This window comes from Carya illinoinensis, chromosome 6 (assembly GCF_018687715.1).
Source record: "Carya illinoinensis cultivar Pawnee chromosome 6, C.illinoinensisPawnee_v1, whole genome shotgun sequence".
In the NCBI taxonomy this organism is placed as follows: Eukaryota; Viridiplantae; Streptophyta; class Magnoliopsida; order Fagales; family Juglandaceae; genus Carya; species Carya illinoinensis.
In genome coordinates, this window is record NC_056757.1 from 12,112,014 (window position 1) to 12,129,462 (window position 17,449).

The window sequence follows — 17,449 nt, forward strand, 5'->3', positions numbered from 1 at the left end:
GTTATAATGATAAGATGAGATAAAATGATTTCTCAATCCAACCGGCCATAAATGTTTTCTATAATTTTAAGCGGATTTATATACGAAACCACTAATTGAAATGATATCATATCGTGTTAGGTGATCTTATATATATATATATATATATATATCAATAATTAACTTTATTTTTCTTTCTCAAATCAAAGATATTTTCGGTTCATAATTAAATAAAAGGAATTTACTTAATTGGTTCCCATTGTTTGATAGAGACAAACAAAACTTAATTGCTCCTGATGGTACTTATAATAACGAGCTAGCCCTAGCTTTTGTAATATTTATGTAATGTCGTTGCTTTTATGGATGGCTTTATAAAATGATGAGTCGTACGTGCTCTAGAATTAATATGTAATGAACTATTCCTAGTCTAGAGTTTTTTTATTTTTTATTTAGAAAAAGAATCAAATTCGAGGATCATAATGAAAAAACTGGAAAGTGAACTTAGTGAAGGATCAAAAAGATAAAAGGGTAAATCTCAGAGACTATTTAAAATTTAAATACTTAATTCAGAATATATCACTTTCTAGATCATGTTGTAGAAACTTTTCTTGTCTGTTCAAATTTTTTTCAATTGACGAAAAAATAGAAAAATGATATTTATAGTTATGGAGTGTGCAGTTCTTGTGTACTCCTTTAAAAAAAATGAGTAAATATAAAATTTACATAAAAAAATTATTTTTTTAATGATGGACCCTACTTTTTTCAAAGAAAATATGCAAGGGCTACACATAGACTGTATATAACATTATCTTATATATATATGGTAACCTGAATTAATGGTGACCAATATAATTGCAATATATTGGCATGCAAGGCTTTTGGTGGGGAGAAAAGGAAAATAGCTCCAAAATTTATTGGTTAAATTGGCAACAAATAGGCAAGGCAAAATAGGGTTAAAATTTTCAAAATCCACTAGTTAAGACGGTAGATGGACTTAGATTTAGAGATTTAATTTGAAAATTTTAATCTTGCTTTACTTACTAAGAATGGTTGAAGGATCACCTAGAATCCAAATTCACTTGCTACACAGAATTTGAAGGCAAAATATTTCTCTGGCAAAGATTTCCTTAATGCAAGTTTAGTAAGTAATGCCTCGTTCATATTGAGGAGCATCTTGGAAACAAGGGAACTGCTGCTGAGGGACTAATATAGACGATAGGCAATGGAGATTCAATGAAAATTTGGCAAGACAAATAGATACCTCACTACAATAGAAGTAGTCTTTCGGGACGAATCTTTTTGTCCCAAAAGATAGTGATTTCGTCCCAAAATACATTTTTGAACGAAAAAAAATCATCCCAAGGTCGTTCCAACAGCAATTTCCCAAGAGATATTTTGAGATGAAAATCAAAATTTTGTCCCAAAATATATCTTTTGGGATGAATTGGAGGAAAACCTTTCAAACACATTCGAATGGGAATTTTTTTTTTTTTTTTTTGTCACGATTGAAGTTCATCCCACAATATTGTTTAAACGGTTAAAATTTTTCGTTCGAATGCCTAATTTGTTCGAACGATACATTCATGAGTGTTTGATAGATTGCAAAATACATTCGAACAGTTAGGCATGAGAAAACGTTTGAATGGCTAAATATAGATTTCAGTTCGAATGGTGTGTACCGTTCGAACGATACAACAGTTCAAATGGTATGAAATAATAATGGTCGAATGATATGAAAATAAATTGGATTAGATTATACCGTATCAATTTTTTAATGATTTAATAATTTGCATTCGAATGGGTTTTGGTCATTCGAACGATGGATATTTTATTTAAACTCAATAATAAAAGACCAAATTGACATTCATAATATTTGAAAGAATATATTACAAATTGTTCAATACTAACAAAAGTAATATAATAAGTGCGAACAAAAAAAAATTACTAGCATTTTATATACATAAATGGATCCCAAAATTTGTACATATAATTTGCATAAGCATCTACATTTGGAGTTGCACATCTCTCTTGAACTCTTCTTGATGTTCTTCATGTTGTTTCATGCGCATCTCCATGTCTCCTCATTTCGCCAATTGAGCATCTAAGTCATGCTGCCTTGCAGTCAATTCTTCAATCTTAAAGTTGCACTGTTCAATCATAAATAATATTTGTTCGAACATTTTTAACCCTACCATCGAAATGGTTTCTCCTGATGTTCGAAAGTTAAGTCAATATCCCGTTAAAAGTTTTCACTAAATGTGCCAAATTATTGTTCGACCAAATTTAATATTCGTTTGAACTGTTTGTTTGAATAGTATAACATTGAATTTGAACGATTCATTATTAGGGAAGAAATATTTCATCCCTAAATATATCATTCAAGCGCATTCAAATGGTATACATCTTCTATCATTTTTTGGCACAAAATATGAATTTCGTCCCTAACTCTCACTTTTTGGGACAATTTTCATTTTGTTCCAAAATAAAATTGTCCCAAAATCTTTTTTTTTTTTTTGTAGTTCCTCAACCTACTAAATTCAGAATTCAAGCCCCTGTGAGCAGATTGGATGGTGAAGCTAAAGTAAAAGAGTTGATTGATAGAGATACAAACAGTGGAATAGACCTTTGTTGCAAGAGTTGTTCTCTGAATCTAAAGTTGAGATGATTAGCAAGATGCCTATTAGCTTTTGTGATAGATCAGACAAACTACTTTGGAGATGTACAACAAATGGTAAATATTTAGTGAGAAGTGCATATTATCTTTAAGGAGATATAGGAGAGAGAAGAAAGGGGCAGTCAACTACCAGTAATTATACAATAGAAGTCTGTAATAGAATCTAGAAAACCAAAGTACCAAATTCTATTAAGATGTTTCTATGGAGAGCTAGTCATTAAGCTTTACACATGAAGCGCAAAGTATTTAACAAGAAGGTGGTAGATAATCCAAGTCGTCCTATGTGTATAAGAAGCCCTAAAACTATGGTAGATGCAGTATGGAATTGTAGATCAGCACAAGACATGTGGAGTTTATGCTCAAGATGATTTCAGAAATGTAGCACTAAAGGAAACTCTTTCAAAGAAGTCCTGAAGCACCTTTGTTCATATATGACTGATGAGGAAATTGAAAGTTTGCAATGACAGCACAACATATTTGGAAAAAGAAGGAACACATGAATTTTTAGAGGCAAATTTCTACCCGCTTGCACTTTGGTTACTCACTCAGTATAAGTTTTAAAGGACTTCAAAAGATTCTCTCCACAACCCTTAGGCAAGCAGAGTTTTTTCGACAGATTCTCATTGGTAGGCGCCTCCCTCAGATCACTACAAATCAATTGGGATGCAGCTCTCAATAAGGTTCAATGCAAAGTGGGAATTGGAATTATTGTCAGAAATTTAGGAGGAAGGGTCATGGCTACTCTACAATCTTCTTGGGATTTATATCCTGATCCTCTCCTAGGTTAAGCCATTGCAATGCTTAAAGTTGCCATCTTAGGTTCTAAGATGGGGTTGTAGGAAGCCATCTTAAAAGGGGATGCAATGGCAGTGGTTAATGCTCTTAAAAGTTCAGAGGAGAGCTAGAGTTCTATGGTCTGATTATTAGAGATACAACGACAATGTTAAGCAAGGTGCCCTTTTCAAGGACAATTAGGCATGTTCCTAGAAATGTCAACATAGTGGCTCATACCTTAGCAAATAGTGCTTTATATCTCTCTCAGAGGAGATGATTTTGTTCTATTGGGGGCTTATCCTTTATATATCTTTGCTTTAAAGGGAGTCAATATATTGAATCTTTTTCTCAAAAAAAGAATAATAATTAAAAAAAAACAATCCACTCAATATTGATCATAATTTTTACCATAATGTTAAGTTTTAAATCTCGAATTTGAAACGTTTTGTAATTTGATCTAATGCACTCCAACACCTAGAAATTGGTTAAATTTATATTTCCATTTATGTCATGACCACGGTACATAGACATGAGTTGTTAATTTTCAAAAATAAATTTAAAGCTCCCCGCTAAGGACTACACGTACTTTTGCCCTTATGCACGTAGAGTATAAAGTTCTTGTTCACATTGTATTTAGTGTATGTTTGGTATTGTGGTGAGAAATATAACTTATAACTTTAAAGCTTCTAGTTTATAACTTAAATAATAAGTTCTACTTTAAAAAAATCTACTATTTGGTAATAAGTTCTACTATTTGGTAAGCATATGTTTAAAGTACTTTTCAAATATGTTATGTTTGTTTGGAAACAAATTAAAAGGTGTTTTAGAGATAGAAATTATGATTGTTTGGATTTTTAAATCTTATGACTATATTACTGAAAGTTTGAAAGTTGTAATTATTTTAAAATTGTATGGGTAGTTTTTCCATTGATAGTATTTTTAAAATTCGAATTAAGTTCTGCATTATTCAAAAAATACATTTGAGGAAAAGCCTAAAAAAATATTTTTCCTCAAACATACTTTTTAGCTTATTTGAGATTAAAAGTGCTTTAATATATAACATCCAAAGTTCAAACGACCTAATTTTTCTATTAACAAGCTTTTAATGCTATTTAATCACTTTTTAAGACTTCTGCCACAACTCCAAACAGATCCTTAATTAAAGTGGGACTAACTTTTCTTCTTACATCTCAAAACTTTGGTTCCAAAATTTTGGATTTACTTTTAAATATATTGACCCTGGTCCCTCTCCATAAATGCACAAGATATAGAGTACTATATAAATATATAAGAAAATAAATATATACTATTTGGTAAAACCAAAATAAATAACTACTTATTTTATTAAATTATTAGATTCTAACATAATATATGATATTCCTCACTAGATTATAATATCATATAATATGGATGACTTTCATTACTAGTATATTATATAATGCATGCAGCGTTGTGCTAGATTTGGTTTTCCCCATGATTCATGCATTTGTGAATATATCGTGATACACGTTATTCTTTCTCTTTAATTTGTCCAACCAAAGAACATACACTCATAATTCCAATAACAAAAAGAAAAGTTAATAATGCTGGGTGACTCGAGACTAATGGGTCGGAGCATGCTTTTATTATAATGGTCTTAAATATTATAAAAACTGTAGTTGCTAATTATTTATTGTTAATACTCCTACTTTTGGTCCGCATTCGATCATGTCGAAATTTGAAATTCCATCAGCATATATAGAAAAACTACTTCAATATATACATATATATTATTCTGATGATCACTATAAGAAAAAAGCCATTTTACAGCACTTGATCTTATCTCAGAAAGTGCCCAAAATCGCCACAATTGCCTTTTCCGTCCATTTTTGCATCGACACAAGTTGGATGCTAATTAAAGAAAGGATACAACTGCTTTTTACCGATGATTTGCACTAATTGTTGGTAATAATATTATTTCTGGCAATTATGTATTGCTGGAAAAGGTCCACAAATTTGTTACATCAAGTCTGTTAAACCATGGTTAAGGTCTTTGCAAGGACTTTTCCGGCAATATATTTTTGGTAGGACCTTTCATCATGCACCATTCTCACTCTCATACTTCTCTCTCTCTCTCTCTCTCTCTCTCTCTCTCTCTCTCTCTCACACACACACACACACCCACACCGATCATATTTCCGCTTTGTCGCGTCGTTGTCTTCATCACTTTGCTCGATCGTCTTCATCCTTGTTTGCTGTCCGGTCAGTTTTTCTCCTCTCTCTCTCTGGGTCTTGCTTTTCTACTATATTATCTTTGCTTTGATCAAAATTTCTAATTTGTGTGGGTTGTTTTTGCATTCAAAATGGATTAGATGGAGATTTTGTTTTTTCCTTAGATGGGTTGTATGTTTTAATGAGACTTACAAACCCATTTGTGAATTTTAATTTGGGACCCTCAAATTCAATTTGAGTGAGAAACAATAGGTTGCTTGATTAATTTATTTTTAATACTAGAGTGGGGGTTCAAACTTGGTTCTTCAATTTGAAAACCAGGCCTTATACCATCTGGTCCAAAGGACCTTGGCCAATAGGTAGCTTAATCAATTGTTCACCTCAGAACCCAATAACTTCCCTACCAATAACAAAAGTAAGAAAAAAGAAATGTTCTATTGTTAAATAGAGTTGCAAAAGGTATTTTTAAAGAGAGTGATTCTGTTTAGATTAAATTACGTAGAAATGAGTACCATTTAACTTATTCCACTAGCTCTTTTAATAATGAAAAAATGGTTCAAATTAAAAACCCTCTCAATCTGGGATATTTTATCATTATCCAATCACAATACGTCAACAATTATTTGCGGCTTCCATAGTATAAAAAGACCATTGACCATTGGCCAGATGGGTCCTGGGAAATGTGTTGTATGCATTAATTAAACATCATAGAAAATAAACCATGCTTCCTCTAGGTTCTTGTTTGAGCACGAGAATTTGAAGTGAAAGATATATACATAAAGTAAATCATAATATTTATTATTTATTTAATATTATCTGAAATATTTATACAAAATGGAGTCAGCATTCACAAGTGGGTAATGTGGTTTTTTTGTCATTAAGATGGACTGAAAAGACCCAAATCCAATTATTTTTATCATTGATATCTCTTACTCATTAACATTATAGAACAACTATGTCGGCAAAGCCTAAGAACTCCTTCCAAAATAGCCTTAAAGACTTTCTATACATTAGTCTAAATTAGATAAAAAAAAAAAAAAAAAAAAAAAAAAAAAAAAAAAAAAGCATAGCATATGGTCCTTCAATGGTTTTAATGCTGTCTTTTGTGAGGTTTTAATGATTTTGCAATACGTCACATATGCATTTAAAGACTTGTCTTTGCAAAATTCATTCAAGAGAATTACTCAAGTTTATATACTCCTCCAATAAAGTGTCTTAGAACATTTGTGAAGAGAATTTTCTTATGCTATCTAATATAGATTTGGCTTTTTGGATCTCAAGTTCAAGTGATAAGAAAGAGTAATACCATGTAGTTGTAATGTGTTTCGTTACTCAATAACAAATGGAAGAAGATTCTATGAGTTGTAATGTCAGTACAACTCAAGGGGTTGGTGGTGACTCCTCTTCTCTTCCAGTGGACATGGTTGAGCATGGGAGTCCTTTAACCCCTTCATCTGTATATATACAACAACCTACCCATTCCATTCTACACTAACCCAAAAAATCCAAGAAAACACCTAGTAACCAATCAGTGGTTTGGGAACACTTTGCGAAAGTGCTACCTATCGACCCTGATAACCCAAAAGCTCAGTGTAATCATTGTGGTAAGCACTATGGTTGTCAATACAAGAATGACACTTCTACTATGAATCACTATCTTTATAATGTATGTGAAAATTCCCCTGTTAAGATTAAAAGAGCTTAAAAAAAGTAAATCTTCTAGTGGTAAGAGGGATGTGGAGGGAGGGATGTGTAGCCCACAAGGTTTAGTGAAGTGTGATGTTGAAAAACTTAGTGTGTCAACTGCTAAGTTTTTTATTAGGTGTGAATTACCTTTTAGGCTAGTGGAGCACGAAGAGCTTATTGAGTATGTGGCTGATTTAGAGTCTTGATTTACTTTGCCATCCCAAACAACTCTAAAAAGGGATTGTATTAAACTGCATAATGAAGACAAGATATAGCTAAAGAAATTATTAGATGGTCAAATAATTTGTCTAACCACTGATACCTAGACATCAGTGCAAAACATAAACTGCATGTGCATTACTGCACATTTTATTGATTGCAATTAAAAATTGCATAAGAAAAGAATAAAATTTTGCCAAATTCCTAATCATAGGGGCAAAACTATTGGGAGAGTGTTAGACTTGGGGTTGCATGATTGAGAGATTAATAAGATTTTGATCATCACAACTGATAATGCCTTCTTTAATAATGTTGTTGTTGATTACACGAGGAGGAGGATAAATGGTAGTGATTATACCATATTGGGTAGTTAGTTCCTTCACATGCGGTGTGCTGCCCATATATTGAATTTAATTGTTAATGATGGGTTGAGAGAGGTTTATGAGTTAATAACAACGATTAGAGAAGTTGTCAAATATGTGAGGTCTTCACCGTCAAGGTTTTCTAAATTCAAGGCTTGTGCAGTAGAGAAAAATATTAGCAAAAAGATGCTTTGCTTAGATGTTTCTACTAGATGGAACTCTACATATTTGATGTTGAGTACCGCTATAAAACACAAACTGGCCTTTGAACGCTATTATTTTTATGTGGATAATGAATTCATATACCTCATTAGTGATGATTGGAAAAAAGCACCGATTTTTGTAAAGTTGCTGAAAATATTTTATGATATTACATTGAACATTTATGATTCTTTGTATGTGACAGCTAATGTATATTTTTCAGGAACTGTCCATAACAGAAGATACATAAAATGATATGTACATGAGTAATGATAGCATCACTAGGACCATGGCTAGAAATATGAAAAATATGTGTGAAAAGTATTGGGATAGCACAGATATGTCCAACTTGATGATATATGTTACTTTTGTGATTGATCCATGATACAAAATATTGTCAATGAGGTTTTGGTTGCAACAATGCAAAGGGAATGATTAGGCGGATAAGATAGAGGCCAATGTTAAACTCTTGTTAAGCCGCTTGATTGAGCAATATAACAAATTTCCTGTGACTATTAGGGGAAGTTCTAATGTGGCTCAAGGGAGGCCAAGCACTACTTCTACTTCTTCGAGTAGCTCGACTAAATTTGATATCAAGTTAGACAAATACCTTTAGGAGCAAGGGTTTATGGAGTTTAGATCAAAACTAGATAGGTATTTTGAGGGATGTGCACCAAAATCACCCAATTTTGATCTTTTGGATTGGTGGAGAGTTAATGCTGTCAATTATCCTGTTCTTGCTGAGGTAGCATGTGATTTGTTAGCCACCCCCATTTTCATTGTTACCTTAGAGTCTGCATTCAGTACTAAAAGATACATCTTAGATCCTTTTAGGAGTTTATTGTCTCCAAAGACTGTCGATGCTCTCATTTGCATCCAAAATTGATTAAGAACCAAACCTGTCGACATCTAGGAGTTGGAAGAATACATAGAGTTGATGCATCTTGAAGGTAAGTTTGAAACTTGAAATATTTTTTTAACATCTATCTAACTTAGTTTATTATATATCTAACTCAGTTTTTTTAATATTTTTTAGATGATTATCTAATTTTATCTTCAACCAAGGCTATGAGTTAGCCTTCCTATTCATGCTAAAAGAAACTAGAGTAAGTGCATTACTTGTGAAGCTTCTAAAATTCTAGTAATTCCCAGCTAAACTCCCATTTTATAGCTTCTTACTGATGGATATCAAATCGTGTTATGGGGTTGTGTTAGTGTTGTATCAAAGTATGTATATTATATTATATATATATAGGTCAATCCTAACCCGACCTGTTAAACTCATCGTCTCAAAATCTCAAACCCTAACACGACCCATTAACATAACGGGTCGTGTCATGTCAACTCGTTTTGACCCATTAGTGAATATTATAAAATAGGTTAATATGACACAATATGACCCGTTTCAAACTATTTATATCAATGGGTTGAATAGGCCTAAAATTAATCTATTTGACCTGATTAAATTTAACATAATTTTATATAAATGTTAAAATCACAATATCTATAAAAATTATAAAACTAACTACAAGTCCAAAATTAAAATCCAAACAATAAAAATATCGAAATTGAAATTCTAACAATTTTACTTTTAAGTATAAGAGTATAATTGTAACTTTAACTTTTTTAGTGTGTCATAACAGGTTATAACGGGTCAAAACAAGTTGACCCATTATTAACCCTTTAAGCAATCGTGTCTTAACGAGTCAACCTGTTTTGATCCGAACCCGTTAAGACTAAACCCTAACCCACTCTTATTGTGTCGTGTTCGTATTGGGTTAACAGGTTGTATAACATATTGCCACCCTTACTTACTGTGAGTTCAAAATATCTGAGTAATTGAGTATTCCCCTTGTTTCTTTGTAGGATAAATGGATATAAATGGAATAGCATTTCAAAATCTTGTGCTAGAGATAGAGCAGTTCCATGAAGTTATAATTGCATTGGCCATATTTGGTACTGCTGAGCATAACTTTGTAATAACTAGTTTGAATCTCATGCAAATCTATTTTCAGCTTCTTTTGATTGCATCTTTTAGATTATTTAGTAGCCCAAGAACATTATTGAATATATCTTGCAGATAAACTTGGATGAACAATGGTTGTGAAGGACTACATTGATTGCATGAAGCAGACATATTATGTAATATGTATTGGTGGCTCTATATAATCCATTTTTTATATGTAATTTCATATATTATAATTATATTTTGTAATATAATGTATAAATACCAAATAATATAATAAGTAGTGATTTCATTTTTTTTCATGCATTTACATGATAGATATTAAATTTCTTTTTTTTAGATGCATTTAGTTAACAATAATAATTAGTTTTATATATAAAACAATATGCTTTTCAACATTTTTTCTTGAAAATTTTGTACTAGAATATAGGCTTTAAGATTTTAAAAAAAAAAAAAATGCTTCTTAAAAGAAATTTAATAATATAGGATTTTGGGTCAAAAAAAAAAAAATCAGGTACAACCTAGAACCTGGATTTCTAGGCTCCTAACTAGATGTACCCGATCTTGAACCCGGGTGAATAGTCCTTACTCTTTCTCATCTTTACTATAGTCCATCTAGGGTTCTCTCTTCTACTTCTCTGTCTAACTAGTCAAACACTTATTTAGAGATTTTATTTTCAACATCTTAATATATGACTCTACTATTTTAAAGTACTGAAAATGGCCTGCTGCGCTTATAATTCTATACAAATAGGCCGTAATTAAAGCACTAAAAATGCATTATATATATATATAATGCATGCAGAAAAGTCATGCATGTCAAATTGATCATATCCTGCTGTTTTTTGTGAATAAGAACCGATTAATGCATATTTTACATGCATATATGTTTTACAAACTCCTACGTACGATTTTGGTCATGAAGTTAATCCATAATTATAATTACTTAAATACCGTAAAACATATTGCATGTATAAGAGTAATGTTACATACAGTCACTTTTACGTATTTTTTGCGCACTCCACTGACTTAATTGGTTGTATCAATTTTTTTAATACATAACCAATCATATCAATGGAGCATACAAAAGAATACGCAAAAGTGACTGTACATAAAATTTTTGTATATATATAAGGCGGTGGCTAGGTTAATCTCTAAAACCTACAGAGCATATATATTGCCTCAATAGAGATTGAAACGATTCCATCAACTTAAATGAAACGATTCCATCAACTTAAATACCACATGCATATTCTTTGGGAAAGCTAGATAGGGTGAATGGCAAAAAGTAAGGCATCTGTTGAAAACTTATGAAGAGGCTTGGTCAATGCATGAATTTGCATAAGACAACTGTCATGTTCAGCTCAAATATTAGAAGTGATGAGAGGGATCAGATAGTGCAAGATCTAGGAGCAAGCGTGCAAAGCAACTATGAAAGGTAGCTGGGCCTGCCTACCATGTGGATAGATCTCGATACAACACTTTTAGATAGATCAAAGATAGAAGGAAAAATCTAATTTTAAGCAATTATGCACATCAATAAGTGAACCCATCTAATGTGATTGGTTAAAAAGTAAACTTTACTGAAAATAATATCAATTTAAATTTTGAATATGAAGGCATCAGTATTGGTACGCAAATTGGTACTCAAATTCGCTTGTACGTAGCAAAACTCAAGATAGAATTTGGCAAAAGATCAATAACTAGAAAAACTAGTTCTTATCCCCTGCTAGTAAAGAAATTTTTCTCAAGGCTATTATTTAGTCTATTCCTACTTTCCATATGAGTGTTTCTAGGCTCCAAAGAGACCGTGCAAAGAAATTTTAGGAGTGATGGCTAGATTTTGGTGGAGATTCATAAATGAGGATAAAAAAATTTAGTGGACCAACTGTGGAAAGATGGGACAAGCAAAGGTTGTTGAGGGCTTAGGCTTTAGAGAGCTAGAGAGCTTTAACACAGCTCTTTTAGCTAAGCAATGCTGGAGGTTGTTGCAAAGCCTGATGCTATTGGAACAATGATTTTGAAAGACAAATATTTTAAACATACTGAGGTGCTGCAGGCAAAGCTGGGCAAGGGACGATGATATGAAGGAGTTTGTGGGGATCATTATAATTACTAAAGGAGGGGCTTGTGTGAAGAGTGGAAAATGGACTTAGCATTAAAATATGTGAGGATAAGTTGCTCCCAAGTGAGACCTCCCATCGAATCCAATCTCCTAAGAAGAACCTTAGTGTTGATGCTAGAGTGGTGGAGTTGGTTGATAGAGATAGGAGGAGGTGGAACATGGAAGAGGTAAAGGAAACTCTCAATGATGAGGAGGTTATGGTTGTTTGCAACATCTCTCTTAGCTTGACTGGTCTAAATGATAAAAGAATTTGGGCTTACGCCAGGAATGTCATGTTCAATATTAGAAGTGCCTACCACGTTGGGCTGAGGAGGAAAAAGAAGGCAAGAGGGGCAATCCTCGGATGAGTTTAAGCCTAAAGAATGATGGAAATGATTGTGGAAGATGAATGTCCTAGGCATGGTCAAGACCTTCTTATGGAAGGCACTCAACAACTACCTACCAACAAGGAGGAACCTGTTTTACAGAAAAGTAGTGCATAATCCTTATTGTCCCATCTACACCAAGGAGGAAGAGTCAATAGGTCATGCTATATGGAATTGCCCAACTACTGTTGATGTATGGGCAGAGAAGGACAACCCAGTGCAGAAGTGGAGATCAAATGAGGTGGATGTGAATGTAATTTGAATGAAAATGGTCGACAAACTATCCAAGGAAGATTTAGAAGTTGTGGCCACAGTGATGAGACAAATATGGCTAAGAAGAAATGGCTATATTTTCAAGGAGAAGTTTGTTAGTCCCAAAATGCTATTTAATCAAGCCAAAACTAGTGTTGCATATTATCAACAAGCCCTGGACAATCTTGGTAAGAACTCAGAAGCCATTACAATAGAAAGGAATGTGGTTCGATGAAAGGCTATAAGGGAGGGATATGTAAAAGTGAATTAAGATGCTACTTTCAACTCAAAGTTGAGAAGGATGGGGGCAGGAGTGGTCACAATAGATGAGGAAGGGGAGGTGCAAGTTGCTCTATGTATGCAATCGTATCAGATCCAGTCTACTGAAGTTGTTGTGTTTAATGCATTGTGGAGGGTTGTAAGGCTATGTGCAGAATTGAATGTGGGAAATGCAATCTTTTAGGGGATGCTCTGGGTGTTAAGGTAGTCAATAGTATAGGGGAGAACTTGGAGTGGTATAGACTATAGACAGATATATAGTGGAATTCATCAAAGGATTTTTGTGCAAAATTCTTCATGGGCAGTTCAACACGCATACAAAGAAGGGAATAGAGCTGCCCATTTTCTTGCAAAATTTCTAGTACTAATGTAGAATAAGTGTAGATAGATGATGGCCTGAAGGGGTTTTTTACTCATGTTATACAGGATAAGATGTGTATGGATTGATATTGACAAATACAGATATGATTTTAATTGACGACTAAAGATGATTTTAATTGATGGCTAGATATGGTCATACAAATCCGTTTATAACACTCCCCCTTTGGAAGACCATACATAAAAAATATGCCTCATTAAAACCTTGCAAAGGAAAAGCCTAGTGGGAAAAAACCAATGGCGAAGGAAAAAGAGTATAACATTCATGTGTATCGCCAAGTGCTTCAAGATTCCCTCATTAAAATCTTGTAAAGGAAAACCTAGTGGGATAAAAGCTTAGCGAAGGAAAAAGAGTACAATCAGCACAAGTCTTCAAGACATTACTCTCCCTGAAAAGTGCATGATAATAGGTCTTCAAGTCTTCGCATTCCAATGTTTTGCACAATCTTCTTAAATGTTGCAGTTGGTAATACTTTAATGAATAAATTTGCCAAATTATCACTTAATCGTATTTGCTTGACATCAATTTCACATTTCTTCTCATGAATTGCAATGACCTCTCTGTGTGGATCTGAAAGATAACCTGTATCCGTATATTCAACTAATTGTGGACTTGATCCATGTTGATAAAATAATCTCATATCAATCGTACCTTGGAGGTAACGAATGAAATGTTTAATAACATTCCAATGTCTTTGAGTTGGTGCGAAACTAACTATATATTGCAAATAAATTAACTGATAATACAATATCATACCGAGTGCAATTTGCAAGATACATCAAGGCTCTAATTGCATTGAGATAAGGTACTTCAAGATTAAGAATTTCTTCATCGTCTTCACAAGGACGAAATGGGTCTTTCTATATCTCAATATTATGTACCAACTTTTTAAATGATGCAGTTGGTAATGTTTTGGTAAACAAATTCGTCATATTAATTCAAGATTATTTTAACATTAAATTTACTACTCTTCTAGAGTTGTGCTCTTCTAGAGTTCTTGTAAATAACATAGTTAGTGGAGAAGTCATCAAAATTAAGCCGCCAACCTCCATATTCAACAAAAATGGTGGCCACCTTTTTAGACCAGACAAACACTGCAGGATTTTACAGTTTTTCTATAGCTGTCAGGCACCGCAAGGCTATGATGCTACATCTTTTGTCTCTTGTAGAGATATGCTTCACAAGAGAAGCTATGAAGCAATATAGATGCTTTGTTCTTCCTTTAACTCACTTGAGGATGTTGCTTTTATGATAAGAGCAGATATTCATTTTTCTAGAAGGAGTTATTCTGATGTCGTTTCAGAATCAAGATTTCTTAGTGCTTAATATTCTGCCTACAACCATGTCTTGAAAGTTATTAGCTAAAGTGAATGACATCAACCAACTCAATAATCAAATATCTTAATTGCATTAGAAGCTCTCTGCGAAGAGTCGTAAGAATAAGAAACTGAAGGAGGAGAATAAGGCGCTAAAATAGTATGCCCGTGATCTTCAAGATCAGCAGCAACGGATATTTGAAGAAGTCTAAATACTTAGAGAATAAGGACAAGCTAGATTTAATCTCGCCGTGGATATCTGAAAAAGTCAAACTTCAAAGAGAGTAGGGGCAAGTTGCTTTTAATTTCATGACCTAGTAAATAACTATAGGATATTTGTATTTAAAGTATCCTCTATTAATATATATAATTTTGTCTTGCTTTCATAAATTTCTCTATAAAAGAAATACTATGCAATCTCTTTCTGCATTCTTACTCTGTAATGGCCCAGAAATCTTCTCGTGACCAATATATGAGGTATTCTACACCTCATTCACCAGTTGTTTATGCTTCTATTGTAAGTGCTATAATACAATACAATAATGATCTAACTAATAAGTCAGATGATGATGCTATCTCGAGCTTGTGAATTTCAGTACCCAATACTCATCAACCATTGTCGCATTTTATCAGTGACTACAATCCAAAACTTGTGAGGTTGACAAACTCAACGAGAAAATTTCTATCATTCAGCAACTTCTTCTAGAGTCCAACATGAAAATAGGAGTAATAAAGCAAGATAATAGAAATTTAAAATCCTTGATTGACTTTTCTTTTCGATTGCCTACTCTTTTATACAGGGATGCCATGCAAAATTTTAAAGAGCAAGATTGTTTAAAGAATGAGGCGAAGAGCATCAAATTTCTGTAATTTTTTTTCGAGATAATAAAATAATATTTCACAAATATTCATATTGTGTTTTCATCTTCTGGTAGATGTTCTGTGTGCTCCATTTTATTTCTCCTTTAATAATGCACATTTCTTACAAAACCGTAATATGAATCTGAAATACTAATTGCATTTAAGAGATAGTATTTCAGAATTAATAATTTCATTCATCTCCCCCTCGAAGCCAAAAGAGTTCCTGATTTATATTTCAAATATGCGGTTTTCATGAGTTCTTCTGGAACCTCAATGACATTTAAATCATCTATATAAACTACAATAAAAGCTAATCTAAATGCTGAAAATATATAAAAAATAGTTTGTTCCACGTGCGTTTGGATTGTTTTAGATCATATAAAGACTTTTGAAACTTGATATAATAAGTACTTTAGGACTATATGCTTCATGCATTTCATATCTAGTGATCCATATAAATATGCAGTTAATCATGCATACCCAAACTCTTGATAACTATCAAGCTAATAAAAAACTCAATATAATTTCATCCATTTCAAAAGTATATCAATATTATTTCAGCGAGAAACGGACTTGTGATTTATATATCACATTTTTATTTCCTTTATACAAATACATATTGATATTAAATAAGCATTACCTCTTAGGTGTTTGGACTATGAGTCTATATGTATCACATTTACTAGTGATATCAATTCTGCAGAAATTGTTTCTTTCTATTTTGGCTAATATTTTTACGTCGGTATATTTTTCGACGGTGCTTAGCTCACTTTCTTTATTACTTCTGGTAATGTCAAGTGCTATCTTATATGAAAATATGTTGTCGACAAAGGTTTTATTTCTATCCAAAATTTTTTCAATACTCATGAAATATATTGAGATCTCGTTATTTTCAGGTACCTGTCCCTCTTCAAGGGAAGACATTTCATGAAAAACCTTTTCAGGAGGTACTCTTCCGGAGGATTATACTTTTCAGAAATTTTTATTATGAGAGAATTTGTACAAAAAATTTGGATGGATCTTATTGCTTGTTTTGTGGGTATGATCTCTTCAGGAGCATCAATTTCTTTTCTTTGTGCTTTTCTCTTTCGGGATGCTTTATCTTTTGTATCAATAGGTCTCCCACTATTTTAGACATGTCTTATGTTATTAGACTGTTAAATTTCTTAATTGTCCTACGAAGACTTCAATCCTCGCTAGGATTTTAGCAACTAGAATATGAGATCTTTTTATCTTATATGAGACCTTTTTATCTTATTACATCTATAAATTAATTATCATATGAACTTCTAATTCATCTATAATAATCAAGATAATGCCGAATTATTTCATTTTATTTGCTTCAAACAAATTTTTTTTCTTTCCGCTCATGGTGGGAAGACTTTATAGTAAAAGAATCTTCTAGTTCTTTTATAGACGTCCATATGAAAATTATTCGACTTATCGTAATTGATTTTGGATGATTAAGTTAATCATGAAAAACATACAATATTTTGAATCATATCACTTTTGATGCATCATAATATTTGATTCAATAATTGTATAATATTATCTCAAAGAGAAAGCTGGTAATTTTTCCAATATGAGCTTCTGGGTCAAAATCATAGAAGTACTATAAAGATATTTATTACCACGTCCAAGCTCTTGATTTCTCTGAAAAAAATGCATCATTCGCTTCTGAAAATGATATAAATCTAATACCATTCACTTTAGAGAATGATGTGGAACTAATAGTACGTGACTAATGATTTCTTAACAAAATCTCATTATTTTGCTCAGCCACTAGAAGACAAGATACAA